Below are 19,525 nucleotides of genomic sequence, written 5' to 3' on the forward strand. Positions count from 1 at the left end.
ATGCAGACTATAACTCAAAAATATCTCCTGGATCCGTGCTTTCCTTAACCAAGAATCAGCAAAAACATTAGTGCATGCCCTCATCATCTCCAGCCTCGACTACTGCAACCTCCTGCTCTCTGGTGTCCCCTCAAACACTCTTGCACCCCTCCAATCTATCCTAAACTCTGCAGCCCGCTTAATCCACCTCTCCCTTTGCTATTCCCCAGCCTCGCCTCTCTGCTAATCCCTTCACTGGCTTCCTATCGCCCAACGACTCCAGTTCAAAACATTAACCATGACATACAAAGCTATCCACAACCTGTCTCCACCTTACATCTGTGACCTAGTCTCCCGGTACCTACCCGCACACAACCTCAGATCCTCACAAGATCTCCTTCTCTACTCCTCTCTTATCTCCTCTTCCCACAATTGCGTACAAGATTTCTCCCGTGCCTCCCCCATACTCTGGAACGCTCTACCTCAGCATATCAGACTCTCCCCTACCATTTAAAGCTTCAAGAGGAACCTCAAGACCCATCTCTTCCAACAAGCCTACAACCTACATTAACCCTCAGTCCAGTACACCACTGTGCAACCAGCTCTGTCATTACCTATTGTACCATCACCCATTCCCTATAGACTGTGAGCCCTCACGGCCAGGGTCCTCTCTCCTCCTGTACCAGTCTGTTTTGTACTGTTAATGATTGTTGTATGTATACCCTCTTTCACTGTAAAGCGCCATGGAATAAATGGCGCTATAATAATAAATAATAATAATAATGAATAAAATAAAATTGTAATACTTTGTAGAGAATACTTTGTAAGCAATGACTGGCTAATGTCTGAAAGACATGGACTTCCTGAAACTTTGCTAGTGCGGCTGACTTCATGTAAGGTTCGGGTTTTCCATGGAACTTGTTGTGTCTTCTTGCCCTTATCCAAGATGAAGTCGGTTGCCTCGTCTTTCCCTTGAACTTTCTGTCTGCCCTGCTTATAAGTCCCGGTCCGTGACTTATTCCTTGCCTGAGTATTTTATTTCTGCTGGCTCCTGACTTTCTGCCACTTGTTTTGTGATCTGCTTCATTACTGCTCAGCTACCTGCAGTCCTTGATGCATAATCCTGTTCCTGGCTGTGGTTTCCTCCCTTCAAGTCTTGTAGGAGAAGAGGTTCAGACTGCTGGACTTACCTGATCTGTAAGGACTTTTATTCTCTGTTTGTGATCAGTGTACCTTATCCTGGACTGAATCTGTAAGGGCTCTCTGCTAGACTTGAGCAGGACTTTGTCAGCCCTGGGAGGTACACTGATAACCATTTGTTTGCTGTGAGCACTCCTGCTTACTATTCTGGACATTTCTTGCTATTCGTACTCCTGCACATTATTCTGGACATACATGTATAGTGTGGTGAGCACTACTGCATATTACTTATGGACATTTATGTTTTAGTGCCAGTCGCACTCCTGTATATTTTTTCCAGACTTTCATGCATTTGTGTGGGTCATTTATTATTTCTGGACATTTGTTTATTTGTGCTGGTTGCACTTGCATTTAATTTGTAGTTGCCACTGTTATTCGTTTTTTTTCTCTATGTTATGTTATGTCTATATTTATTATTTATCAATACAAAGTATTTACCCTACCATTGTCTCAGTTTCGTTATATTCCATGCCATCAAATTCCAGAGTATCTACATAAGTATTACACTTCAGTTGTTGCTTGTTTGTGGGTCTCTCTGCCTTAAGTGTTGATTTAAAGGGAATCTGACAGGTGAAATATGCACCCAGAACCACAAGCAGCTCTGGGTACATATTTTTAATCCCTCCCTAGCAGTCCCAGGCTACAGTACCACAGAGAAAGAGATCTTTAGAAAAAGTATTTCTAAAAAGCCTTTATGATATGCTAATGAGGCCAGGGACTAGTCCCAAGGGTGTTAGTTCCCTTGGCTAGTCGGCCCCCTTAGCATGTAAGCATGCTCCTGTGGCCATACTAACATGCTAATGATTGCGTACCATCAGAGGCATGGTCGTTTTCACCTCTCTGCTGCCAGCACTGGTTTTTGGCTTAGGGTGAAAGATCAGAACATGCTTAGACTTCCGATCATGTGCACTACACCAGTTTGAAGCTGGGACGCGCACACATAATCTGGGAATACAGAAGTCCGGGAACTTCTGATCATGCGCACTAAGCCGAAAACCAGCATCGGCTGCGGTGACAGCAGAGAGGTGAGAGTGACCATTAATTATTTAATTATTTTTTACAGTGTTTCTAGATAATATATGTATAGATTATAAAAGAATATTACGCCATAGGTGGGTGAAGGGATTTCCCATCCCAGGCGTCTATGGCATATTCTATGGACATGTCAACAATGTCTGAAGTGGGAACACCACATTAATTGTTAATCATGATTTTAATTATAGAGAATGTGTATATTTTTTATGCTCTACTACTTGCGAAAATCCCAAAAATGTTTTGCCTAATATATTCATGTGAGGTTTTGTCTTCTATTTTTCAAATGAAACCTTTTCTCACAATGTGACTATAAATGTCTGACATTTGCAATTGTCTCCTACATAATGTGACACTAAAGTTGCTATAGCAACGTTTTTTTTCCAACTGAAAAGGCAAATGGAATGATCGAAGAAAGAGCACGCAAACAGCTCTGGCATAAGTCATAAACACCCTGGAGAAGGAAGCCGATCAGCTGCTTGGTAGGGTTGTGGTGACCCTGCAGTCTGGGCACTGGTTACTAGCTATATCTACCTACTCTTAGTAGTTCACCATGGCCACCTACAGCCTATAGATGACGCCCATACTAAGTGCACCCCACAAGATCAAAAGCTCTAATGCCCACCACCAAAACTCTGCAAACAAATAAAGAAATTAGGTATAGGTGATATTTTGCCAAAAATACAAAATTTCATCAAGGTTCCTCACTGGCTTGCACATCCCTACACAAAAATTAAAAAGCAATTTATTTAACATCAAATAAAACAAAAATAAAAAAAAGACCATTCTCACCTATACTTGGACACAATATCAATATACTATCATGTGGCAGGTCACCATGATAAAGGTGGAGGCAACAGAGCTAAAACACCAGACAACTACTACCGTACTAGAATTATGGAGCTGAGCCTGGTAAACTATGAAAAGGACAGGCTGAAAAGTACTAAAAAGTAATAAAAGTGCAAAACTATTACAAGCAATACATTTTTGTAATTGACTTTTTTTAAATAAAAGTTAACAAACCACACAATCCAGTCAATAAATTATAGTGATTTGTAAATGGTTGATTTTTTTATGCATTTAACCCAAAGTAAAAGTTAATAAAAATATAACTAAATGTATACTAATATAAATGAAACAACCAAACGAAACTAGAAAAAGTCCACATATACAAGTATGTCACAACTGTACCTAAAAAATACAGATTTGGCAACAAAAAAACAAGACTTTGTAAATTAATGTTTACATAAAGAAAATAGTTAAAGCTATAAATGGGTAAAAATGAAAATGGAAAAAAAAAATCTTATAGCACACCCAAAATTTTGTGCCGAAAAGGATTAAAATCTGCCCCTTCCCTTTTGAAGGTACAGGTACATCTCAATAAATTAGAATATCATCAAAGAGTTACCGTATTTTTTGCTTTATAAAATGCACCTGATTATAAGACGCACCCCAAATTTGGTGAAGGAAAAGAGAAAAAATGTTTTTTTAATGTTAAATGGGGTCCGTCTTATAATGCCAGTGTCCGTCTAACAAATCATATAGGGTATATTAGCCCCCTTAATCTGGATGTGGCCCCCTTATATTGAACATAGCCCCCTTGTGCTGGCATACATCCCCCAGTGATGCCACATGTCCCGCATTGACGGCACACGTCCCTATTGATGGCACACGTCCCCTATTGATGGCAGATGTCCCCTATTGATGGCACATGTCCGCCTGTTCTGGCACACATTCCCCTGTGCTGGCACACATCCCCTACAGCTGGCACCGATCTCCTATAGATGGCACATGTCTCCTACAGCTGGCACAGATCTCCTATGGATGGCACACGTCCCCCTCTGCTGCCCATGGCCCCCTATGGATGGCACATGTCCCCCTGTGCTGCCCATGGCCCCCTATGGATGACACACATCCCCCTGTGTTTGATATGGCCCCCATGCTGCTGCCCATAGTAAAATAAAAAACTATTTACTTACCTTCTCCAGCGCTGTCCTCCGTCGTGTCTCCCTCCATGCTGCTGAGTTCCTACACTTCATGCTTCTCGGTGCCGGTCATGTGATTGGCACAGCAGAGTTACATCATCTAAGTGTGCCTGATCACAGCGGCAGCAGGGATACACAGGGAGATCAGCGCTGGAGGCGGTAAGTAAAGCTTTTTCATTTTAGGATGGGCAGCAGCATGGGGGCCATATCTAACATAGGGGGGACATGTGCCATCAAAGGGGGGTGCAGGCACATATAATATGTGTCGCTCCCCCAGCCCATCACCGCGGTGCGGATTCAGCACCACGGTGATGGACAACGGCAGTACATATTATATGAGCGGGAGCAGGAGATCTCCTGCTGCCTCCTGCAGCCTCCACCAGCCTGCCTCAGCCGCCAGCACTGCTCCAGAGCTGCCCCCACTTCCCCTGAGCCCTGCAGTGTATAATCTGCATATTCGGATTATAAGACTACAAGACCTATACTATAAGACCCCCTACTTCCCCCCAAAATTTGGGGGAACAAAAGTGTGTCTTATAGTGCAAAAATACGGTAACTTATTTGGATAATTCAGTACAAAAAGGGAAACGCATATATTATATAGAGTCATTACACACAGAGGGATCTATTTCAAGTGTTTATTTCTGTTAATGTTGATGATTATGGCTTAAAGCCAATGAAAACTCAAAAGTTATTATCTCAGAAAATTACAATATTATATAAGACCAACTGAAAAAATGATTTTAAACTCAAATGTTGGCACCTACTGAAAAGTATGTACAGTAAATGCCTCAATACTTGGTCGGGGCTCCTTTTGCATGAATTACTGCATTAATACGGCGTGGCATGGATGCGATCAGCCTGTGGCACTGCTGAGGTGTTATGGAAGCCCAGGTTGCTTTGATAACAGCCTTCAGCTCGTCTGCATTGTTGGGTCTGTTGTCTCTCATTTTCCTCTTAACAATTCCCTATAGATTCTCTATGGGGTTTAGGTCAGGCAAGTTTGCTGGCCAATCAAGCAGAGTGATACTGTGGTTATTAAACCAGGCATTGGTACTTTTGGCAGTGTGGACAGGTGACAAGTCCTGCTGGAAAATTCAATTACCATCTCCAAAAAGCTTGTCAGCAGAGGGAAGCATGAAGTGCTCTAAAGTTTCCTGGCAGACGGCTGCGCTGACTTTGGTCTTGATAAAACACAGTGGGCTTAAACCAGCAGATGACAAGGCTCCGAAAACCATCACTGATTGTAAACACCTCACAGTAGACCTCAAGCAGCTTGGATTGTGGCCTCTCCACTCTTCCTCCAGACTCTGGAACTGCAATTTTCAAATGAAATGCAAAATTTACTTTTATCTGAAAACAACACCTTGGACCACAAAGCAACAGTCCAGTTCTTTTTCTCCTTGGCCCAGGTAAGACACTTCTGACGTTGTCTATTGGTCATGAGTGGTTTAACACAAGGAATGCAAGAGTTGTAGCCCCTGTCCTGGATATGTCTGTGTGTGGTGGCTCTTGAAGCACTGACTCCAGCAGCAGTCCACTCCTTGTGAATCTCCCCCAAATTTTTGAATGACCTTTTCTTAAGAATCCTATCAAGACTGAGGTTATCTCGGTTGCTTGTGCACCTTTTTCTACCACACCTTTTCCTTCCACTCAACGTTCCATTAATATGCTTGAATACAGCACTCTGTGAAAAGCCAGCTTCTTTAGCAATGATCTTTTGTGGCTTATCCTTGTGGAATGTGTCAAAGACTGCCTTCTGGACACCTGTCAAGTCAGCAGTCCTCCCTGTGATTGTGTAGCCTACTGAACAAGACTAAAGGCCCCGTCATACACAGAGATAAATCTTTGGCAGGTCTGTGGTTGCAGTGAAATCATGGAAATATTGTTACAATTGTACACAGCCACAAACCTGGCACTGATTGTCCACAATTTCACTGCAACCACAGATCTGCTGCAGATTTATCTCTGTGTGTGACAGGGCTTTAAGGCACCATTTTTAGAAAGCCTTTGCAGGTGTTTTGTGGTAATTATTCTAATTATCTGAGATAATGACTTGGGTTTTCATTGGCTGTAAGCTATAATCAACATTTACAAAAATAAACACTTGAAATAGATCCCTCTGTGTGTAATGACTCTATATAATATATGCATTTCACTTTGTGTATTGAAATACTGAAATAAATTAACTTTTTGAAGATATTCTATTTTATTGAGATGCACCTGTATCTGGTTGCTCAACAGCCAAAAACAAATCTTGTTACTTTGTGTTGCCCAGAATGGCCCCTATTCACATGAGACTAATGTCATATGTACCTGCCAATATCACACGGTTCTGTCTATACTCTAATGTGTATGTTGTTTGCTTTTTTCCTCCGTAGATAAGTCATCAGCAGCGGTGTCGGTCGGTGGCCATGCTGGTGCTTCTGTGGTTGGGAGAGACAGCTGAGATGGTTTCGGCCAACAATTGTCCAGAGCTTCATCTGGCTAACAGCCACCTAATGTGTATGGCAAGGATAAGTGTAGTGAGTGTCTGACACCCATAAGAATATATACTACTAACTTAACGTGAAGCTCAGAAAAAAATCTTTTTGAGATATTTCACTTTTGGGATTTACCTTTTCGAAGATATTCTAATTTATTAAGATGCACCTGTATCTGGTTGCTCAACACTATTTCTAGCCAAAAACAGATCTTTTTTCTTTGTGTTGCCCTGAAAGGCCCCTATTCACATTAAACTAATGTCGTATGTACCTGCCAATATGGAACGGTTCTGTCTATACTCTAATGTGTATGTTGTTTGCTTTTTTCCTCCGTAGATAAGTCATCTGCAGTGGTGTCGGTCGGTTGCAATGCTGGTGCTTCTGTGTTTGGGAGAGAAAGCTGAGATGATTTCGCCAACGATTGCCGACAGCCACCTAATGTGTTTGGCCAGGATAAGTGTAGTGAGTGTCTGACACCCATAAGAATGTATACTATTAACTCAACCTGAAGCTCCAGAAAAAAAATCTTTGAGACATCTCACTTTTGGGATTTGTTGACTATCCTTTTTTTTTCATTTTGTGTAGCTCCAGATCCACCGAAAGGCCAGTTCTATTTAGTCACTGTAGACCTCTTGCACTGTGAAATTTCTTTTCATTGCAAGTGAAATTGCAGTGAGTTATTATGAGCTCATTTTTGCTAACTTGAAGTTCCAGAAAAAAATGAGTTTAATATTGTATAGGTATTGGCAGTAGGAGTTTGTAATAGCTTGAAAGAGCGGTTTAAAAGACAAAGCAGAATCAAAGGTTACACCGAGGGGTGGATTTGTGAAACTGTGGATCCATTGACTGTGCGTGATAGTTCTGGAGATGAGTGAGGTGTGGGAAAAAGAATAATACCGGTTTCCTTGTTTTAGAATGCAGGAGAAGAAAGATATTATATATAGACGCTCTGCAATTTTAGAAACTGAGAAGTAACATCTGGGCCGCAGAGATAAATTTGAGTGCTAATCTTCAATGTTTCTACAGTATCATAAGTTATTTATAGCTGATTTGTACAATATCTTTCATTGTTATTGTGTGTCATGAAAAACAATCTAACAATGACGCGTCACATGTTGCCGTTCGACTTTTAAACTGAATCTGCCATCAGGTATTTGGCACCTAATCTGAGAACAGCATAATGTAGAGACCCTGATTGCAGTAATGTGTCACTAAGGGGTACTTTGCACGTTGCGACATCGCTACTGCGATATCATTGGGGTCAAATCGAAAGTGACGGACATCCGGCGCCAGTAATGACGTCGCAACGTGTAAAGCCTAGATGCACCGATAAACGATCGCAAAAGCATCGTAAATCGGTGATCTGTGTAGTGTCGGACATTTCCATAATGTCGCACCAATAGGAGATATGATGTTGTTCCTCGTTCCTGCGGCAGTACATATCGCTGTGTGTGAAGCCGCAGGAGCGAGGAACATCTCCTACCTGCGTCTACCGGCTATGCGGAAGGAAGGAGGTGGGCGGGATATTTAAGTCCCGCTCATCTCCGCCCCTTCGCTTCTATTGGCCGCCTGCTGTGTGACATTGCTGTGACGCCGCACGATCCGCCCCCTTAGGAAGGAGGCGGGTCGCCGGCCAGAGTGACGTCGCAGGGCAGGTAAGTGCGTGTGAAGCTGCCATAGCGATAATGTTCGCCACAGCAGCTATCACAAGATATCGCATGTTCAACGGGGGCGGGTATATCGTGCTCGGCATCGCTATCATCGGCTAGCGATGTCGCAGCGTGCAAAGTACCCCTTACTGAGCTGCTTGCTGTAGACTGGATAAAACAAGAGTTAAGGCAATGCTGGAAAATAATTGTGACTACACAAAATATTGACACTTTGGGCACAATTTGGCCAATTTCACGTAGGGGTGTACTCACTTTTGTTGACAGCGATTTTACAAACTGTACACTGACTACTTTACATTGTACAAAGTGTCATAAGTTTTATCCCATAAAAAGATATAAAATATTTACAAAAAAAATTATGATATGCTGTTATTATTGTGATTAGAAACAGCGCTCATACAAATAAAATTTGCAATACTCTGTGTGATTGTGCCAGGACACAAAATCTATTGTTAGAAATGGTAACATGTTGTCGATAAACTCTAATTTGGTTACCACAGATGCCCCAAATAATTGGCACAAACAAAAAGCAAATTATTTGTTTGGGATCTGCCAGCTCCATAGACAAGTCTCGCTTCCAATCTGCATTTTTGTTGTCCTAATTAAAAGCCATCTTCTTTTGAGTTAACGCAGTCCACCAGTATAATGAAACACTGCGGTAGATTGAGCTCAGTATCTGTGCGGAAGGTGCCTGGTCTTCATTATCTCACTGGTGGTACAGATGGTATCTTCTCAACATTTTGTCCTTACTTATGGTTGGGCTTGTTTTTAGAAGCAGCAACTAATTTGAGCAAACACAACGGCAACGTAAAGAATGGCGGAGAAATGGATCAATACTGATCTAGGCGTTCTGACATTCTGAGACAAAAGGCCGCTTTACACGCTATGACATCACTAAACGCACATCCGGCCACGTTAGCGATGTCGTTGCGTGTGACACCTATGAGCGATTTTGAATCGTCGCAAAAACGTTCAAAATCGCTAATCGGTGACATGCCCCCCTATTCCCAATTACCGTTGCTGCTGCAGGTACAATGTTGTTCGTCGTTCCTGCGGCAGCTCACATCGCTATGTGTGACACCGCAGGAACAAGGAACCTCAACTTACCTGCGGCAATGCGGAAGGAAGGAGGTGGGCGGGATGTTACGTCCCGCTCATCTCCGCCCCTCCGCTTCTATTATTGGACAGCCGCTTAGTGACGTCGCTGTGATGCCGAACGAACCGCCCCCTTAGAAAGGAGGTGGTTCGCCGGTCACAGCAACGTCGCTAGGCAGGTAAGTAGTGTGACGGGTCCGCACGATTTTGTGCACCATGGGCAGCGATTTGCCCGTGATGCACAAACGATGGGGGCGGGTACACACGCTAGCGATCTCGCTAGCGAGATCGCAGCGTGTAAAGCGGCCTAAAATGTATGTTAAAAACAGATCAGCTTGAGAGACAGGTGCAACAATGACAGAAGACAACGTATTTCTCTTATCAACAGCTGTTACTTAAAGAGAACCTGTCATCATGATTTTGATGGTAAACTAAAGACATGGCCATAGTTCCGCTGTTATACTGATTACATTGATGCCTTTAGTGAAGAAATACGCTTTGTGGTAGTACTTTAATCAGCATTTGAAGTTTTCGATTACTAAGATTTAGGTGTATATAGCTGGGATTGTGGGTAGGGTCTTCACTACTGCCCCATCCCCTCCGCCTGCTATGTGAGTGACCTGCTCCTGTTTTAAAGTTCACGTTCTTGGCATGGGTGGTCCTGGCGCAGATTAAACTCATAGTTGTCTTCAATAAAATGGTGCCCCTGGCAACCTATTCCCAATTATATCTCTAAAGGATGTCATTGAGTTAAGGGAACCAATCACCAGGATTTTCGCATATAACCTAAAGCCAGTGCTATACTGGCACTATCAGACTGATTCTCTACATACCGGATGTTTAGGTTTTGAAATACAAGAAAGCAAAGTTTATAAAATCACCAGCTTGTTGAGTGACAGCAGCTGAGGAGCAGATAATAGCTGTTGGGGGGGTATTCATAGTTTTCCCTTCCCCCTGTTAGAATTAGCATAAGTATTATACAATCTATTTAATTTTATGACTTGCAGGACCTGTGTGAGGTCATACCCATGTTACCAGAAGGGGTGGGGTCTCAGCCAACAGTAAATGTTGCTTCCTGGTATCAGCTTTGTTGGCTGAGGGGGAAACTATTAATACCCCCCCAGCTGTTATCTGATCCTCAGCTGCTGTCACTCAAGTAGCAGCTGATTTTATAAACTTTACTTTCTTTGATTTCAAAACCTATACATCTGAGCTGACCACTTTAGGTATGTATAGAATCAGCCTGATAGTGTCAGTATAGCACTGGCTTTAGGTTATATATGAAAATCCTGGTGATTAGATTAAGATCTCAATCTGCGCATGCACTGCCACCGGTGCAATTGAGGTCAATCTATGCAAATGGCGTCTGTGGCAAGAACAGTGCTGGATCAAGTTTCCAAACAGTAGGCAGGTCACTCTGTGACCCGTCATACAGAAACCAAAGCCAAAAGTGCCTTTCTTCACTAGAGGTATCAATATAATCAGTATAACAGTGCCATTAGAGGCATGCCTTTACTTTAACATACAAAATCTTGTTGACAGCTTCTCTTTAAGTAACAGCTGTTAAAAAAAAAAGAAATACGGTAAGTTGTTTCCTGTCACTACGCTCAGTGGTTAGCACTGCAGCCTTGCAGTGCTGGGGTCCTGGGTTCTAGTCCCACTAAGGACAACATCTGCAAGGAGTTTGTATGTTCTCCCCATGTTTCCGTGGGTTTCCTCCGGGTATTCTGGTTTCCTTCCACACTCCAAAAACATACTGATAGGGAATTTAGATTGTGAGCCCCAATGGGGACAGAGTTGCCAATGTACGTAAAGCGCTGTGGAATTAACAGCACTATATAAGTGAATAAATATTATTATTATTATTATTATTATTATTATTATTATATTATATGACCTCAAAAAGGCAAACATACAGTACATAAGGATAAAACTTCAAACACCGGAGATGAGCTCCATCTGTGTAGGCAGGAATACTCCTCTACCATTTAAGGTATGTGTGAACAATGTACAGGGTCCATAACCCCCATTACTGTATATGTTGGTCCAAATGGAAGCAGAAGGACTAGGGACGGTCAAAAACCTCAAATATTCGGCTTTTTGAATATTTTCCGAATAGGTCGACGTTATGCGAATATTCAATGTGCAATGTAAGTCTATGGGAAGCCTGAATAGTTGTTATTCGGGTTTCTCATAGACTTACATTGCGCATCGAATACTTGTGAATAGTCGAATTGTGGCGACCTATTCGGTAAATATTTGCGAAGCCGAATATTTGAGGTATTCGATCATCCCTAAGAAGGACCCTATTGAATATTATGGGTTGTTTCTGATTTCTTTTGTGTCCATTTTTAGAGTGAAAAGGAGCATCATGCAGAACTTTTTCTTCTCTTCTAAAAACTGGCATATAAAGTAACCCAGAGAGTTCACAAACATACAGTTAAGTCCAGAAATATTTGGACAGTGACACAATTTTCGCGAGTTGGGCTCTGCATGCCACCACATTGGATTTGAAATGAAACCTCTACAACAGAATTCAAGTGCAGATTGTAACGTTTAATTTGAAGGTTTGAACAAAAATATCTGATAGAAATTGTAGGAATTGTACACATTTCTTTACAAACACTCCACATTTTAGGAGGTCAAAAGTAATTGGACAAATAAACCAAACCCAAACAAAATATTTTTATTTTCAATATTTTGTTGCGAATCCTTTGGAGGCAATCACTGCCTTAAGTCTGGAACCCATGGACATCACCAAACGCTGGGTTTCCTCCTTCTTAATGCTTTGCCAGGCCTTTACAGCCGCAGCCTTCAGGTCTTGCTTGTTTGTGGGTCTTTCCGTCTTAAGTCTGGATTTGAGCAAGTGAAATGCATGCTCAATTGGGTTAAGATCTGGTGATTGACTTGGCCATTGCAGAATGTTCCACTTTTTTGCACTCATGAACTCCTGGGTAGCTTTGGCTGTATGCTTGGGGTCATTGTCCATCTGTACTATGAAGCGCCGTCCGATCAACTTTGCGGCATTTGGCTGAATCTGGGCTGAAAGTATATCCCGGTACACTTCAGAATTCATCCGGCTACTATTGTCTGCTGTTATGTCATCAATAAACACAAGTGACCCAGTGCCATTGAAAGCCATGCATGCCCATGCCATCACGTTGCCTCCACCATGTTTTACAGAGGATGTGGTGTGCCTTGGATCATGTGCCATTCCCTTTCTTCTCCAAACTTTTTTCTTCCCATCATTCTGGTACAGGTTGATCTTTGTCTCATCTGTCCATAGAATACTTTTCCAGAACTTAGCTGGCTTCATGAGGTGTTTTTCAGCAAATTTAACTCTGGCCTGTCTATTTTTGGAATTGATGAATGGTTTGCATCTAGATGTGAACCCTTTGTATTTACTTTCATGGAGTCTTCTCTTTACTGTTGACTTAGAGACAGATACACCTACTTCACTGAGAGTGTTCTGGACTTCAGTTGATGTTGTGAACGGGTTATTCTTCACCAAAGAAAGTATGCGGCGATCATCCACCACTGTTGTCATCCGTGGACGCCCAGGCCTTTTTGAGTTCCCAAGCTCACCAGTCAATTCCTTTTTTCTCAGAATGTACCCAACTGTTGATTTTGCTACTCCAAGCATGTCTGCTATCTCTCTGATGGATTTTTTTCTTTTTTTTCAGCCTCAGGATGTTCTGCTTCACCTCAGTTGAGAGTTCCTTAGACCGCATGTTGTCTGGTCACAGCAACAGCTTCCAAATGCAAAACCACACACCTGTAATCAACCCCAGACCTTTTAACTACTTCATTGATTACAGGTTAATGAGGGAGACGCCTTCAGAGTTAATTGCAGCCCTTAGAGTCCCTTGTCCAATTACTTTTGGTCCCTTTAAAAAGAGGAGGCTATGCATTACAGAGCTATGATTCCTAAACCCTTTCTCCGATTTGGATGTGAAAACTCTCATATTGCAGCTGGGAGTGTGCACTTTCAGCCCATATTATATATATAATTGTATTTCTGAACATGTTTTTGTAAACAGCTAAAATAACAAAACTTGTGTCACTGTCCAAATATTTCTGGACCTAACTGTAATTAATGGTGTCTTTCTACTTCTGTTTCAATAAGCTATGCAAAAAAAAATTGACAATAATTCCAAATGACAGAACAGACAAATGGAATATGAAAACAGTAGTGTGAATGAAGCCTTACCTGTAACGCTTATGAAATAATGTAGATACTCTGTAGTCACCAATCAGAACTGCAAACTAATTGAGAACTAATTGAGAACAAACGACGACAGAGGACAGGTTTTGACAGCCGTTAATTAAATCCTTCTGTTTTCACGCTACATTGATAAAGCTAGAGGTGGGGTCTGGGTTTTTATAAAGAACACATGAATGCTGATCCAAGCTAATGCTCATGGGTATGAGGGAATTGAGAGAGAAAATTGTAGTCCAAAATGCTACTGTATCTGAGACATATGAGGACCTGCAAAGCAGCCAGCAGAAGATAAGTAGATCATATCTCAAATTACTGACTAAAATAAAAAAGACTAGATCTGTTTGAATACCAGCATAGCCAATGGATAAACTGCCCATACCTAAGTCTGATGATAAGATGCTCCCTATAATGTCCTGGACAATTACTCTATTGCCATACCGTCAGAAACAAGTGCAATGGCAAGTTACTGGGAATATGTAAAATGTCCATCAATAACTTTGCCATTTTATTTTTTTTATCCATTATTTTACTTCTCGAATTCGGCACTTCATTGAACGTAACACATGTCTACTTAACATATTTAACCTCAAAATAATGGAGTTGCATATGACAGGATCAATGGTTGTGCAGATCATTTAATGTAAAGCTGTAAAACACTTAAGACCCATATCTACCAGTATATATTTTGTAAAAGTATAGTAACTGATATGGTCAATTTCAATACATGATGAAGTGTGCATACGTTAATTAGAACATTAAATGAAAGGATGGGTAATGAAAAATGGTCTGAAACAGATTTTATGCATCACGGGGTAAGAAATGACAGAACAGGGGCTCCTAAGATAGCCCTCAGACTTGAGAACTTGCGCTGTCCCTTATCTCAGAGGTATGCTTGATGGTAGAAAGGTCTGAGCCTCCCGCGTGACCCTGACTCCTGGTCAAGCCCTGATCTTACTTCCCCTTTCCCCTGTCCACCACCATTGGGGCAGGCCAAAAACACAATAACAAAAAAACAAAAATGACACAGACAAGGGAGAATGAAACTCATACACACTGCACTCAAACACAAATGAGAGAATGTACGTGTACAGGGGATAATGAAAAAGGAAGGAAGAAAATGCACGACAGGGAAACATCTACAGCACTCAAAATAGCATCTACAGATCACCAAAGTCTGGATCACCACTAAGACCAGAATCGCTGGAGCCATGCTGAAGCTATTATCAGCTCAGAACCAAAGGCTCCCATACCTTAAATAGGAAAGAAACAGCTTTATGTGGTAATTAGCAACCTGCTCTTAGGAATCGCACACAAATCCACAAGAATTAACTCCTGCAGGGCTGGAGGGCAATGGAAATAAGTCAGCCAACGCCGGGTTCAGGCTGAGAAACTAGGAGACCTCAGGTTGCCTGTCAGATGCTACAATGTGAATAGAGTCTGATACCATAGCGGCACCCTGCGAGTGTGAAACCAAAAACCGCATGATAGTATGCTACAGAAGTAAACGATTTATGTATCTTTATTGTCTTCTGTCTATGAATACAGAAATCCTAACTTAAGAGGGTCTATTATTATCTGACATCTCACCTCTTAATGCAGGGGTGGGGAACCTCCGGCCCGCAGGCCGCATCCGGCCCGCCATGACCTTTTATGTGGCCCCCGGGCAGATTCCCGGGGGAGGCAGTGCTCGTGCTGTCACTGCTGTCTTGCTGCCGCCGGCCCTTTAAATTCACACATTGCTGTTTGTGCTGCAATGTGTTCTCCCGTCGGCCAGTGCCAATTGTGGGCGGGTCCACAGCAGCCTCACAGCTTCCAGCCTTGTGTGTCCGCCCCCTGCCCTCCGGAGATCAGTGCCCGCCTTCTCCTTCTGATGCACTGCAGTGTGTCCGGCTCCTGCACTCCGGTGATGTGAATGCAATGCTGCTGTGAATCCAGCGCCGACCCTCTGCTGCTATGTGCCTTGCCCAATGTTTTGTACCTCCCCACCCCAGTTCTGTAAACCTTCTCCCCCAGAGTTGCATGAAACTCTCAGCGCAGTGTGCCCCCCAATGTCCTGTGTGCACCCCTCCCCCATTCCTGTGTGCAGCCCCCCAATGTCCTGTGTGCATCCCCACACAATCCTATGTGCAGCTCCCCCAGTCCTATGTGCAGCCCATCACCCAGTCCTGTGTGCACCCCCCCAATCCTGTGTGCAGCCCATCCCCCAGTCCTGTGTGCAGCCCATCCCCCAGTCCTGTGTGCAGGCCATCCCCCAGTCCTGTGTGCAGCCCATCCCCCAGTCCTGTGTGCAGCCCATCCCCCAGTCCTGTGTGCAGCCCATCCCCCAGTCCTGTGTGCAGCCCATCCCCCAGTCCTGTGTGCAGCCCATCCCCCAGTCCTGTGTGCTTCCCCCCAGTGATGTCTGTGCCTCCCTCCAGTGATGTCTGTGCCTCCCTCCAGTGATGTCTGTGCCCCCAGCCCCTCGTGTGGTGTCTGTGCCCCCAGCCCCTCGTGTGGTGTCTGTGCCCCCAGCCCTCGTGTGGTGTCTGTGCCCCCAGCCCCTCGTGTGGTGTCTGTGCCCCCAGCCCCTCGTGTGGTGTCTGTGCCCCCAGCCCCTCGTGTGGTGTCTGTGCCCCCAGCCCCTCGTGTGGTGTCTGTGCCCCCAGCCCCTCGTGTGGTGTCTGTGCCCCCAGCCCCTCGTGTGGTGTCTGTGCCCCCAGCCCCTCGTGTGGTGTCTGTGCCCCCAGCCCCTCGTGTGGTGTCTGTGCCCCCAGCCCCTCGTGTGGTGTCTGTGCCCCCAGCCCCTCGTGTGGTGTCTGTGCCCCCAGCCCCTCGTGTGGTGTCTGTGCCCCCAGCCCCTCGTGTGGTGTCTGTGCCCCCAGCCCCTCGTGTGGTGTCGGTGCCCCCAGCCCCTCGTGTGGTGTCGGTGCCCCCAGCCCCTCGTGTGGTGTCTGTGCCCCCAGCCCCTCGTGTGGTGTCTGTGCCCCCAGCCCTCGTGTGGTGTCTGTGCCCCCAACCCCTCGTGTGGTGTCTGTGCCCCCAGCCCCTCGTGTGGTGTCTGTGCCCCCAGCCCCTCGTGTGGTGTCTGTGCCCCCAGCCCCTCGTGTGGTGTCTGTGCCCCCAGCCCCTCGTGTGGTGTCTATGCCCCCAGCCCCTCGTGTGGTGTCTGTGCCCCCAGCCCCTCGTGTGGTGTCTGTGCCCCCAGCCCCTCGTGTGGTGTCTGTGCCCCCAGCCCCTCGTGTGGTGTCTGTGCCCCCAGCCCCTCGTGTGGTGTCGGTGCCCCCAGCCCCTCGTGTGGTGTCTGTGCCCCCAGCCCCTCGTGTGGTGTCTGTGCCCCCAGCCCCTCGTGTGGTGTCTGTGCCCCCAGCCCCTCGTGTGGTGTCTGTGCCCCCAGCCCCTCGTGTGGTGTCTGTGCCCCCAGCCCCTCGTGTGGTGTCTGTGCCCCCAGCCCCTCGTGTGGTGTCTGTGCCCCCAGCCCCTCGTGTGGTGTCTGTGCCCCCAGCCCCTCGTGTGGTGTCTGTGCCCCCAGCCCCTCGTGTGGTGTCTGTGCCCCCAGCCCCTCGTGTGGTGTCTGTGCCCCCAGCCCCTCGTGTGGTGTCGGTGCCCCCAGCCCCTCGTGTGGTGTCTGTGCCCCCAGCCCCTCGTGTGGTGTCTGTGCCCCCAGCCCTCGTGTGGTGTCTGTGCCCCCAGCCCCTCGTGTGGTGTCTGTGCCCCCAGCCCCTCGTGTGGTGTCTGTGCCCCCAGCCCCTCGTGTGGTGTCTGTGCCCCCAGCCCCTCGTGTGGTGTCTGTGCCCCCAGCCCCTCGTGTGGTGTCTGTGCCCCCAGCCCCTCGTGTGGTGTCTGTGCCCCCAGCCCCTCGTGTGGTGTCTGTGCCCCCAGCCCCTCGTGTGGTGTCGGTGCCCCCAGCCCCTCGTGTGGTGTCTGTGCCCCCAGCCCCTCGTGTGGTGTCTGTGCCCCCAGCCCCTGGTGTGGTGTCTGTGCCCCCAGCCCCTCGTGTGGTGTCTGTGCCCCCAGCCCCGCTTGTGGTGTCTGTGCCCCCAGCCCCGCTTGTGGTGTCTGTGCCCCCAGCCCCGCTTGTGGCGTCTGTGCCCCCAGAACCGCTTGTGGCGTCTGTGCCCCCAGAACCGCTTGTGGCGTCTGTGCCCCCAGAACCGCTTGTGGCATCTGTGCCCCCAGAACCGCTTGTGGCGTCTGTGCCCCCAGCCCCATGCCCCCAGTTAATTAATTGCTTCACCCAATATAGCAGGGTCATTTAAACATTGATAATTTTGTGCGGCCCCCGAAGGTTGGTAGAAATTTCCAAATGGTCCCCGACAGAAAAAAGGTTCCCCACCCCTGTCTTAAGGTCCAGTCACACTAAGCAACTTACCAGCGATCCCAACAACGATAGGGATCGCTGGTAAGTTGCTAGGAGGTTGCTGGTGAGCTGTCACACTGCGACGCTCCAGCGATCCCACCAGCAACCTGACCTGGCAGGGATCGCTGGAGCGTGGCTACACGAGTTGCTGGTGAGCTCACCAGCAACCAGTGACCAGCCCCCAGTCTCCTAGTTACAGCACACATCAGGTTAATTAACCCGATGTGTGCTGCAGCTAAATGTGCACAGAGCAGGGAGCAGCGCACACTGCTTAGTGCTGGCTCCTTGCTCTCCTAGTTACAGCACACATCGGGTTAATTGCCTGATGTGTGCTGCAGCTATCTGTGCACAGAGCAGGAGCCGGCAGCACAGGCAGTGAGAGCGGAGGAGGCTGGTATCAAAGGTAAATATCGGGTAACCAAGGACAGGGCTTCTTGGTTACCCGATGTTTACATTAGTTACCAGCCTCAGCAGAAGCTGGCTCCCTGCTCACTGCACATTAGTTGTTGCTGTCTCGCTGTCACACACAGCGATCTGTGCTTCACAGCAGGACAGCAACAACTAAAAAATGGCCCAGGACATTCAGCAACAACCAACGACCTCACAGCAGGGGCCAGGTTGTTGCTGGATGTCACACACAGCAACATCGCTAGCAACGTCACAAAAGTTGTTCGTTACCAGCGATGTTGCTAGCGATGTTGCTTAGTGTGACGGGGCCTTTAATGAATCAGGAGTGTCTTAAAAGTTGTGTGTGTCTCAGAGACTGGAGAAAGATTTCAGCTGTAAGGTGCTCAACAACTTTAACATCCCCATCCCTGGGCAATTTTCTGTTTTCATTTTTTCTTAAACTTCTTCTAAGATCCATAACTTTTTTTATTTTTCCAGCCATATGACAGCTGTACGATGAAATTACAAAAAAAGTGAAATTCCTCTTTTTTTGGAGGGGTTTAGTTTACCATGTTCAATATATTGTAAAACTAACCCGCTGATCGTCTGATCGCCTCTGCTATACTGAGCAGTGTATCAGCACTGCTGTGTATAGCTAAAATCACTACTTCCTATGAACGCCAGCTCTCAGTCAGCAAATACAGGAGGATTTTGATGGCACGAGGGTTATCAGCTGACCCTTGGCTGTCATGACAAGCCAAAGGTGTCTCGCAATCTTGTGACAGGCCTGACGATAGGCAGGATCAGTGACGCGCTTGTTAAATGCCATTGTCAGTGATTGACAGTGACATTTAACTGGTTAACAGCCACTGGTGGATCTGAGATCCACCCGAGACTGTTAGAAGTACTTGATGGCTGATTAAATCAGCCATCAAGTGCAGAGAAAGATGTGGGCTATGCTTGTGAGCCCACATCAAAGGCAGGGACACAGCTTATGAAATAACTATATGCCATTGGTTGTGAAGGGATTAATAGTGCTGTTTGTCATGTGGCTGGAGTGTAGGTCCACCTTCATTGGTGGACACACATGTTCAGTTGCTTTCTCTGCTCTGTAGTGATCGCACAGTGAATGTCTT

The 19,525-nt window shown here is 45.8% G+C and overlaps 1 protein-coding gene across 2 annotated transcripts in view; it reads right to left on the minus strand.

Annotated features, from left to right (window-relative positions):
- NSG2 (neuronal vesicle trafficking associated 2) overlaps window positions 1-19,525 on the minus strand; it is a 151,275-nt gene that overhangs the window by 95,433 nt on the left and 36,317 nt on the right. The window lies entirely within an intron of this gene.

This window comes from Anomaloglossus baeobatrachus, chromosome 4, assembly GCF_048569485.1.
Source record: "Anomaloglossus baeobatrachus isolate aAnoBae1 chromosome 4, aAnoBae1.hap1, whole genome shotgun sequence".
Lineage (NCBI taxonomy): Eukaryota > Metazoa > Chordata > Amphibia > Anura > Aromobatidae > Anomaloglossus > Anomaloglossus baeobatrachus.